The sequence below is a fragment of the Morus notabilis genome, unplaced genomic scaffold (assembly GCF_000414095.1).
Source record: "Morus notabilis unplaced genomic scaffold, ASM41409v2 Scaffold186, whole genome shotgun sequence".
In the NCBI taxonomy this organism is placed as follows: domain Eukaryota; kingdom Viridiplantae; phylum Streptophyta; class Magnoliopsida; order Rosales; family Moraceae; genus Morus; species Morus notabilis.
In genome coordinates, this window is record NW_010357978.1 from 238,352 (window position 1) to 249,429 (window position 11,078).

The 11,078-nt window shown below is 29.3% G+C and overlaps 1 long non-coding RNA gene across 1 annotated transcript; it reads left to right on the forward strand.

Annotated features, from left to right (window-relative positions):
- Positions 1-8,603: 8,603 nt before the first annotated feature.
- LOC112095392 lies at positions 8,604-10,059 on the forward strand. Its single transcript, XR_002903803.1, has 3 exons — positions 8,604-8,620; positions 8,752-8,801; positions 9,931-10,059. It is a non-coding gene; the product is annotated as an uncharacterized LOC112095392 (long non-coding RNA).
- Positions 10,060-11,078: the final 1,019 nt, after the last annotated feature.

The window sequence follows — 11,078 nt, forward strand, 5'->3', positions numbered from 1 at the left end:
TATTGGATATGGGTACTTTTTGACTTTTATATGATTTTATGCAGATGTGACGGACATAAAACCTGGCGTATCAGCATGTTGGTGCGGATAAGGTCCTTAATAATTATGATAAAATGTGGATTTAGTATTTTAAATAGCATTATATATTAGAATAAAAATAAAAATAACATATCATATTATATTTTTTAAAGCAAGCTGCCAGCCAGCCTCATAGAGATGTTAAATAAAAGAACCAAAAATGGGGAAAATGGTGGTGTTCGACAGCAGTTTAGGGTAGTACGAAAGGATCTGATGGAAACTGAAAGCACACAGTTCCATTTGAAGCAAATATCTACAGCTGTCCCGATGAAAAAGATGCCTAAAAATAGAAAGGAAGGTTATGGAGAACTACTATGTGGCAGGTCTGGCGCTCTAACAGAGCTCAGTACACGCCATTCCTTACAAAGCAAAATGATTGGACAAAGCATAGATGTATTGCAATAATAGCCCAAAGTATAAGGAGATTGAGACAATGCTCTAAGATATTTGATGATTAAAACACTTCCCCAAGTCCGAAGCACACCTGATATCATGGGATCATATTAAATGCTCTGAATATTTCCATTCTCAAAGGTCTAATCACGGCGTCAGACTTGTCAGGTCAGAGTCATGCTATTTCTGGCTAAGTAGCCATCATTCTGAGCACCTAACATAGATTGCTTCGAGGAACTTCAGTAGGTAAACTAGAGGTATGCACAGGAACTCTCTCGAAGGCAAACGCAAGATAGCTCCGAGGCGGAAGTCTGGCACAAGAAAAGCCTCTGTTGAGCTAGAATATGTCGAAGAAAGACCTTTTGGCGGTAGGGAAGGTTTTAAAAGATGAGACTCGAAGACACACAAAGAAGTAGACTTTAACGAGGGGTTTGGAGCTTCCCACGCAAGGAAGGCTTCAGGAAAGGTTGAAGACTCCATCACTCATTTATTCTTAACTTGATTAATTTAGGAAATCCCCCAAGCAGGATTCAAACTAATACGAACGTTAAGAGATAAATGGACCCACTTGATTACCCATGGCACATCAAACCATAGTCCACGAGGGTTCTCCAAGCGTGACCTGGGTCCACGAAACAAGCCCAACAGTGTCGCAGGATACAGATTATTAGGTCTAGACCTTTGTACAAGCTTGGTACTAAATAAGCCATCAACAAAATTTAAATTAGTGTTAAATTCAAACTAAATTTTAATAGAGCTACCAAAATACCCTAAAATAAAAAATTAAATGTCAATATCCGTTAAAAAACTTAACGGATGGAGCTTTTTTGTTCACATTTTATTGTTCAGGAGTTTTTGTAATTAATCTAAAAAATTTTAATGGGGTGAATCAAGCAAAATATTTAAGGTTACATATGAAAAAAAAAATTATTTGAAAAAATTACGAGCAAAATGTTTCAATAGAGACACATTTGATAACAAAATGTTAAAGATTATTTATTAGGTACATATAAAAAATTGTATTTGAAAGGGTCGTTTCCCAAAAAAAAATTTGATTAGGATGTATATAAGAAGAAATTATTTCAATAGGGCAAGCAAGAAAAAAAAATATATTTATAAGAGTCACATTTAAAAAAAAAGGAAAAAAATGTATTATATATAGGGAAAATAGGTAACAATGAAAAAAAAAGAAGGACATAGAAAAAGTACAAAAGAAAAGTAAGAAAAAAAAATGGACAAAAGGTTTCGTACAGAGGGAAGCCTAAGAACAAAAGAAAAGTTAAAAAAAAAAAAAAAAAATATATATATATATATATATGGACAAGTTGCGTACATAAGGACATCTATTCAGTACATAATAGACCATGTTTAGTAGTACATAATAGACTATGTTTACTAGCTTATATTTTATTATATAAGAGGTCTATTATATTGTGTTGTAAATTTAGAATCATGACATATTGTAAAGGGGTTAAAATGTAAAATGTTAAAAATATTAGAGTCAAAATGTAATTTTTTAAAAAATTTTGGAGTCAAAATATAATTTTCAAAAGTATTAGGATCAAAATGCACATTTATAAAAATTTTGGGGTTAAAATATAATTTTATAAAAATTTTGAGGTTAAAATGTAATTTTTTAATATATGAGGGTCAAAATGTAATTTTTGAAAAATATAAATTTGCATTATGCCTCTCAATTTTTAAACAATTATAGGCACTGACATGACTCTATGTCAGCTCGATCCCGATCGCATCGTGCCTAACCCTGACATGAATATAGATTCGTTATAGAATAATACAATCTAATATGTCAAAATGAGTTGTATTTAATAGTACAATATAAACCGTATTAATTTATCATCCGTATTAGTGTATACAATATGATGACCATAATAAATATTGTATTTGTGCATTATAATACAATCCAGTACTCTAATACGGTCAAGTATACATGCACATAAGGTTTAGATAGGGATATATGAGAAGAGGATTATAAAAATATATTTATAAAGACTACATTTGAGGGAAAAAAGGAATAAAAAAATGCATAGTATGGAAAAATATGATAATGGAAATAAGGGGAGAAGACAAAAGAAGGGGGGCGAACTTAAACAAAAATGAAAAAATTAAATTAAAAATAAAAATAAAAAAAAGGAAAATTATGGGGGGAGAAAAGTACGAAAAAGTTTCTTATGTCTCCCTTAAAAACTCATTCTCTCTTTATATTGTTGATAGATTCAGTTATACAATTTTATTTTGAATTAATTACAAAAATTCCCCCTAAATTATGCCTATTGTAATATTTTATCTTTAATCTTTAAAATGTCACATTTGTTTTTTTGAATAATGAAATGTTGAGAAAAATGCCCACTTCATTAAAAAATTTAATAGTTTTGACACGTGTCACATAAATATAAATTGTTGTTAAACAATTTAGAGGAAAATTATTATTTTAACCATGTAGCCTAATTTTTTAGTCTAATTTACATATAATATAATAAAAAATAAAAGGAATAATATCCAAAACACCCCATGTGTTTTGTTAAAATACCATTATCGCCCCTCTTATTATATAAATACCTAAAACACCCCTGTGTTTATTAAAGCAGACCTAAAACACCCCCTGAAGCAATCAATTTTTTTTAAAATACTAAGATTGGCCTTCCCAATCTTTATTAAATACAATTTAAAATATTATTAAATTAAAATGTTAAATAAAATCAATCTTAAATAATGAAAAACTCTCAAAATAATTGAAGTATTTTTGTAATAGGAATATTTATTTGAGCATTTTTAAAACTTTTTTATTTAACTTTTTAGTCCATTCAAATCTTAAATAACATTTAATACATATTGGGAAAGGTAATTATGACATTTTTAAAATTTTATCTTCTTCAAGGGGCATTTTGGGTCTATTTTTATAAACACAAGGGATATTTTAGGTATTTACATAATAAGAAGGGCGAAAGTGGTATTTTGACAAAACACGAGGGGTGTTTTGGGTATTTTGGGTATTTTCTCAAAATAAGATAAATCATCCTCACTCCCAATGACGCAATAAATCCTCCACCTCACGAACATAGTTCCTTTTATTTTCTAAAAAGATGATTTTTTTTATTTTTCATTTGTTATTTTTAACCCAAAAAATGTTCAAAACAACTCCATAAATTTCAAAATTGTACAAATAATAGAGATTCATAAAAATTTTAACTTACATTCAATTAATGATGGATGTTTTGTAATTAAAAGTCTAAATTTCATTTAGTCTTAAATTTAAATTAAATTTCAAATCATAAAGTTACAAAATACCCCTAAAATAACTAATAAAATGTCAATTTCCATTAAAAAATTTAATAGAATGGGCTTTATTAATATTTTATTGGTCAGGGAGAATGGATGTTATATTTTAAAGATCAATGATAAAATATTATAAGGGATATAATTCGGAGGAATATTTGTAGTTAATTCTTTTATTTTTCTTGAATACAATCAATTTATTAGTAGATTTCATGATCATTGCGTAAAGTTAGTAATTATTATATAGGGTGTTATAGCGAAACATCTTATTGGTACCTTATAATTTTAATAATATTAAAACGGTATCGAAATACCTTCACTTTTTAAGAAACATTCTTCTGCTACTTTGAGACATAAAATGTCTATTTTTACCCTTATCACTAATTAATAACAACTTAATAATTTAAAAAAAATCTAAAAAAAATTTAAAATATATAAAGATTAAAAAGTTAAAATAAGTTAAAACGTTTTCAGAAAATATTTTTAAAATGAACGGTTTAGACATTATATGTCTCAAAAATTAATTTCAGAGTACCAAAAAATATTTTTTTAAAAGTGGAAATACCGTTTTAATATTATTAAAAACATAATATACTAACAAGATGTTTAACTGTAATAAAGAGTACCAAAACGATTTTATCTCTATATAATAATTGCTAGCTTTATGAAATGATCATGAAATCTACTTATAAATTGATTTTATTCAATAAAAACAAAATTGTATACCTGAATGTATTAAACAATGCCAGCGTTGAAATAAGATGTGCTATAGTCCTATAACGTTCCATATTTCACAAGCATATGGTGACAAATAATCTAGTTTTACACGGATATTTTCTTAGGATAATTAGCATGTGCAATGCACGTGGCTGGTCCTTACTTACTAGTTTTATTATAAGTTTTGTATGTAGCAAATCGCCGTTACTAGTTTGATCGTATATAAGTTTGTATCTAGTAAATCGATCACATTAATAAGCTGGTCATCTTATGTATATCTTGGACCAACTTTTTATTCCCCCCTCAAAGACTAATTGAACATTACGTAAGTTTAATTAGTAATACCTCCTTAATAAACTATGTGCACTCGTATAAGCCTCGAATATAAATATCTTGAAAAAAACAAAAATAATTTAATTGGTGTTATGAATTGGTTGTGTGTAACTTACATATATGATTTTTTCCCTCCAATAAAATCACTACTTGGTATTATGTAACTTACATAAATGATTTTATTATGAAAATGAGAATCTTATTATATTTTTACTATTTTTTGTTAATTTTTAGTGAATTCTTATTTTAAAATGGGGTCATCTAGATATTTAAATTCTTAAGAATCTCAACGTGATAAGAATCTCACGCACACAACCGACACAGCCTACGTTCTGCCCAATCACCCCGAGCTCTACAGATCCACCACCTCACCTGAGGTCGTCATCATTGCTAGAAGTCTTTAGTCGCCCACAACGCCGTTGATGCTCCTCCCACAACGTTGTGCGGACCCATCATTGCAAAGTCACTGCCTTTTAGATCTGGTTTGAGGAAGAGAGATTAATACAATCATACAAGAAAACTTTTTTTTTTTTTTTTTTTTTTTTTTTTTTGCCTCTTGAAAATTATTACCTCACATTTAGACATCATTATCTCCTCTTAATATTATGTGTAGTCTATGTGATTTATTTCTTATCTTCTTATATCTATTTCTGACTCTTAACCTATAAATAGATGTTGTATGAGTATTTGTTCTTTCATCCCTCACACGTAAAAGAAATTAAAGCAGGTTATACAAGGGATCTTTAACAAGAAAATTCTAAATGCAGAGCCCATGAGAATTATCTATCTTTTATTATTTTCTTTCCTACGATGTTTTTTGTTAGTACGGATTTTAACGAGGCATAATTTTTTTTTTATAGTGGACGTTCAAAGAAGAGTGTTACAAATCAATTTTATATTATGCTGCCAATTGATACACCATAACCTCTGTATATAGTTTTATGGAGAATTACTATCTCACATTTAACGTCATTGTTTCTTCTAATTCCTCTCTTTATATTTAAAATTATCTTTTCATAACTCTTCTCTTAATATTTTGTATAATCTAGGTAACTTATGTGTTCTTCTCTTAGATCTATTTATGATTCTTAGCCCTCTATTTTTATTTTTATTTTATTTTATTGTGAGTATGTATTGTTCATCCCTCAAAAAGCAATAATAAAAAGTTATTCCTTCTTAATTAAAAATGCGCGCAGAATTTAAAACGAGGGTTATACAATTTGTTAAAAAAGAAAAGAGAAGAAAAAAAAGACAAAAAATGGGAAAACTTAAAGTAAAAGACAAAAAAATAAAAAAAAAAAATAAAAATGACTCGCACATTCCTTCTCACGTGCAAAACGTTTCGCAACGTAAAAGAGAGAACGGATTCTCCCTTTTATGTCAAGTAATAGGCATAGACTTCTCTCTTTTTCTTTATAATTTATAACACTTGGCCATATTAGAGCAAACATTTTTCTACATCCACTTTTCATTCTTTTTATCTTTAATTAACTCCTATATTTAACGTATGACGTCAGATAATGAGAAATTAATAATATAGAAAAAATCTTTCTCTTGTGACTTTTAGAATAAGAAATCCAAAAACCAAAATAGTGGCCACAATATTACAATTGAAATAGCCATGAAGCATAGCACAGATATCATCTTCTTGTGTCGATGTATTTAGTAAAATCGTGACGCAACAAGACCAAAAAAACAGATGATATCTACATTCATTAAGATTAGATCCTGACAAATTCATATGATCTTTTTTCTTTCTTGGGAATTTATATGATTGGATGTTTCGAATAAAGTTTTTTATTGTTGGTGTGAGACTGCAATAAGCAAAAAAAAAAGAAGGAAATAAAATATCTTTCAGATAAACTGATAATGGAAAGTATTTTATGGTTACTTTTTCAATAGAATATGCCTCCACTCTCCATTTTTGGTAATCTACTCGCCTATTTGTATTTTCCTTTCTTCCATTGTTTTATATTACTGAGTTGATTTTGGTCACACTATATATATAGTACTATACCAACTTGGAACAGTATATTTGTAACTAATTAAGAAATATATCCGACTATGCTTTAATGTTTGGTTTGACATAGCCTGAAATAAAATAAAAAAAATTGAAATTATGACCAATTAACCAAAGACTTAAGTTTATTATATGCAATTTATGGTTTCCAGGGTTTAAGTATAACAATAGTAGTAACAGTAATTCAATATCTGACTCTAATTTAAAGTGTACAGAGTCTGTTAAAAAAAACTATTATAAACTTTAAATGGGAAATGATGTCATTTACTATAAGTTGTTGGGTGAAAAAAAAAAAAAAAACTTATGGCCCTTTTATTCATAAATTTGAACATAAAAGTTTACACATAAATTTAAATTTTATAAGAAAAAATATTGTAATAAAAAGATTTAAATAGTAATTTAAATTTATGAACAAACAAGAGCTTTTTTTTTCGCAAGTTAAAAGAAAAAGGGATTATATCAAGAACTTGGAAATTTCATGTTCCCTTATTTTTTTCGTGGCTTAGTTTCTATTCTTTCCGAGAAAATGAAAAAAATAAAAAAAGAAAAGGAAAAAAATAAAAAAAAAGCTTTTGCGCCCATTTAGAACTCGTTCTAAAATGATTTTATTTTTTGTATAAAAATGAAAATGAAAATGTTTTTAATCTCAGACAGAAATCATTTTTAAAAATGCGTTTGGTAGTTTTATCAAAAGATTATTTTCAGCGTAAAAAAACTCATTAATGTCTCTATTTCTCTCTCTCTGCTCAAGAGATGAGAAAACGAAAACAAAAAATGAAAAACGACTAAAAGTCATTTTTCATTTTTCTCTCATTTTACACTAAACCAAAAAATCATTTTTATTTCCGCTTTTTATCTTTATTGCGCCAAATGCCGTTTTAAAAACGTTTTCATTTTTTTTTCTCGAAAAACGAGATCAATTCCAAACACGACATTCACTTCCACTAATGGGAAGAGAAGTGGGTTGAAGAATGACCAACTACATCCATTCATACATCTACATGAATATGTATGTAGAGAGAAACATTATAAGATCATTTTATTATTAAGCAATGTTATGTATAATCATCATGACTAATTTCAATTAAGTATAAATTCACATACAATTGTGAAAAACTTTATTATAGAGGCATTACAAATTCTAAGCGATATATTGAAAAATAAGTATGTTAAATTCACATACTAATTCTTCAATATGCATTGTTTATTAGGAACTTAACAACATATTTCCAAACATTAGGGTTGATTAAATCACATCAATAAAAAAAAAAATTATAAAACATACAGAATATAATGAATATCTAACTGTTTAAAACGAAACTTACGATATTCAATCGTAGAAATCTTATCAATAGGTCATTCTAGTTGACAAAAAAAAAAAAAAAAAAGAGAAAACTATTTTCTTTTATTGATAACAATAATTTATTTTGTAATACAACTTAGCAATACTTAATTATTTGAAGCCATCATTGGAAGACCCAATTAAGCAATAAGCAGTACCTAATTCTGCAAAAAGAATTTTTTTTTTTTTTCCTTATTTTGTATTTCAATGTCGTAGTTGAAAGTCTTCATATGTGCCTCTTTCTGGTTCTAAACACTTGTGTATAAAGAGACACAAAAGACACTATTTTTTCTCTCCCTCTCTTAACAACTAATAAATTTGCAAAACACAACTCTGATTTTTTTCCTTTGTTTTCCCTTTCTTTTTCTTTTCTCACTTTTTTCTCTCCAAGTCCTTCCACCATAGAAAATTCATGAAAGCTTAACTCTGCTTAACCAAAGGTACTCTCTCTCTCTCTCTCTCTCTCTCTTCGTTTCTTCATTCTCGTTTCGATGTGCTTCATAGTAAAGGTTGGTAATAGTAATACATAGATGTGAATCAAAGTTAATAACGATAATACCCATTTGCCCAGGCTTTGTCTCTCACGTGGATTTTTCACATTCCAAGCTTTCTTCCATGGAGGTTTGTCGATATTCAATCTTCTTCTTCCTTTTTCAACTCCTTTGCTTACTCTCTTTATATGCATTGTTCTCCAATGTCAATTGTTTTATTTTTTTTTTTTTTTTTGTGGCGTTACATGATAATCCCGTGCGTTAAACTTTCGGTTCTCAATGTTCGATTTGATTGTTACTGTTTTAGTTGTAATCCCGGAGTTTTATGATAATCAAATTTGAGTTGATTATTTCTATATTTCGAAGAGTGTTTTATTATGTTTATGTTTATGTTCTTTAATTTTTCCACAAGCTAACATTATTTTTCCTGTTAACCTTGTATGCGAAGTGGATCTCGTGTTCGTGGTATACATACATACATATATATATATATATATATATGTATGTATGTATACCACGAACACGAGATCCACTTCGCATACAAGGTTAACAGGAAAAATAATGTTAGCTTGTGGAAAAATTAAAGAACATAAACATAAACATAATAAAACACTCTTCGAAATATAGAAATAATCAACTCAAATTTGATTATCATAAAACTCCGGGATTACAACTAAAACAGTAACAATCAAATCGAACATTGAGAACCGAAAGTTCAACGCACGAGATTATCATGTAACGCCACAAAAAAAAAAAAAAAATAAAACAATTGACATTGGAGAACAATGCATATAAAGAGAGTAAGCAAAGGAGTTGAAAAAGGAAGAAGAAGATTGAATATCTCCTCTTTGTTATTTAAGCCATTGATAACTTACATTCTACATGTTCTTTATCTGCTATATATGAAAACATAGTGAATTGAAATGCTATATTTACTATTCTTGGAGTTGAAATTTCACATTCCAGAAGTACAGTTATTGTCTCTTTGAAGTTTGAAAGTGTTTAAACGTTTGGATTTTATTAGGTCCCTGGTGGAATGAATTTTAAGAACTAAATATATAGTCGATCTCATTGTTAATCGTTTATATTTCCCTTTCCAAAATTTGTTATACTTTTTTTGTGTGTTTGTTTTCTCTTGTTGGTACATAACAATTGTTTTGTGACGAATCCAATATATAAACAATTGGGGATTATCTGCCCAAGCATCACCTTTTGTGCACTCCCAATCATCCGTTCTTGAACCTTATATTCATTGTCAGGTTGAGTCAGTAGAGCTGGATCCTAATGGGGATTGTATCAAAGATACATACATTGAGAATTTGAGTTGTCCCGGCTCTCCTGATACAAACAATATATTTGGAGAACCATTGCTGAATCCTCGGGTTGGAGACGAGTACCAAGTTGACATTCCTTCTATCATCACAGAATCTGAGCATCTTGAGCTGTTGGCTAACCCTCTTGATTGCAGAAGTGCTAACGTTTCCCATTCCTTTCTAGTGGGTTTACCCATCCCGATTGCGTGGTTTCATGATGAAGAGAATGATAATGAGGGTGGAGGGTCGGGATTTCTTAGAAACTCTGATGACGCAGTTGATGCAAAGAGGTCTGTAGAAGCTAGAAATGGCAAAAAGGATCGAACTCCGTTAAGGAAGAAAAGTTTAGAACTCAATGTTGAAGAAAATTCTGAGTCCATTAGGGCAGAAACGAACTTAAATAAGTTAAAAGGAAGCCAAAACTATTACCCGGTTCCTGGCTTATTAACTAACCCTTGGAGTGGTTCTGATGTGGATAGTTTTCTTCTTGGCTTATATATATTTGGAAAGAACTTTTTTCAGATTAAAAGATTCATGGGGAGCAAAGACATGGGAGAGATACTATCATTTTACTATGGGAAGTTTTATAGGTCTGATGCATACCGGAGATGGTCAGATAGCCGGAAGATCAAAAGAAAAAAATGTGTTACTGGAAGGAAAATTTTTACTGGGTGGAGGCAACAAGAGTTGTTTTCTCGTTTGTCTTCACATATCTCAGAGGAATCTCAAACCTCATTACTTGAGGTACTTGATAGTTAACCACCATTTTCCTTTTTCTGTTTTTCTTAATTTTGTAAAACAAAAATTTTTATTTACTATTGATGCCTTTTTTATTTGTACCTTTCAATCTCTTTTGCAATGACATTACCATCTAGTGCTTTATGAATGCATTATAATTTTGTTCTTCTACATAGTTCCCTTCTTGCATGAGTTGCATCACTTTCTCTATTGAAGCCATTATATTGCTATTTTGAGATCCATTTGACAGAGGTATTATTTCTCTGTTCTGTTAGCAGGGCTGTAAGTCATTTGCTGATGGGCGAATTTCGTTAGAAGAATATGTCTCCGCTTTAAAATCTAGTGTTGGCATTCCT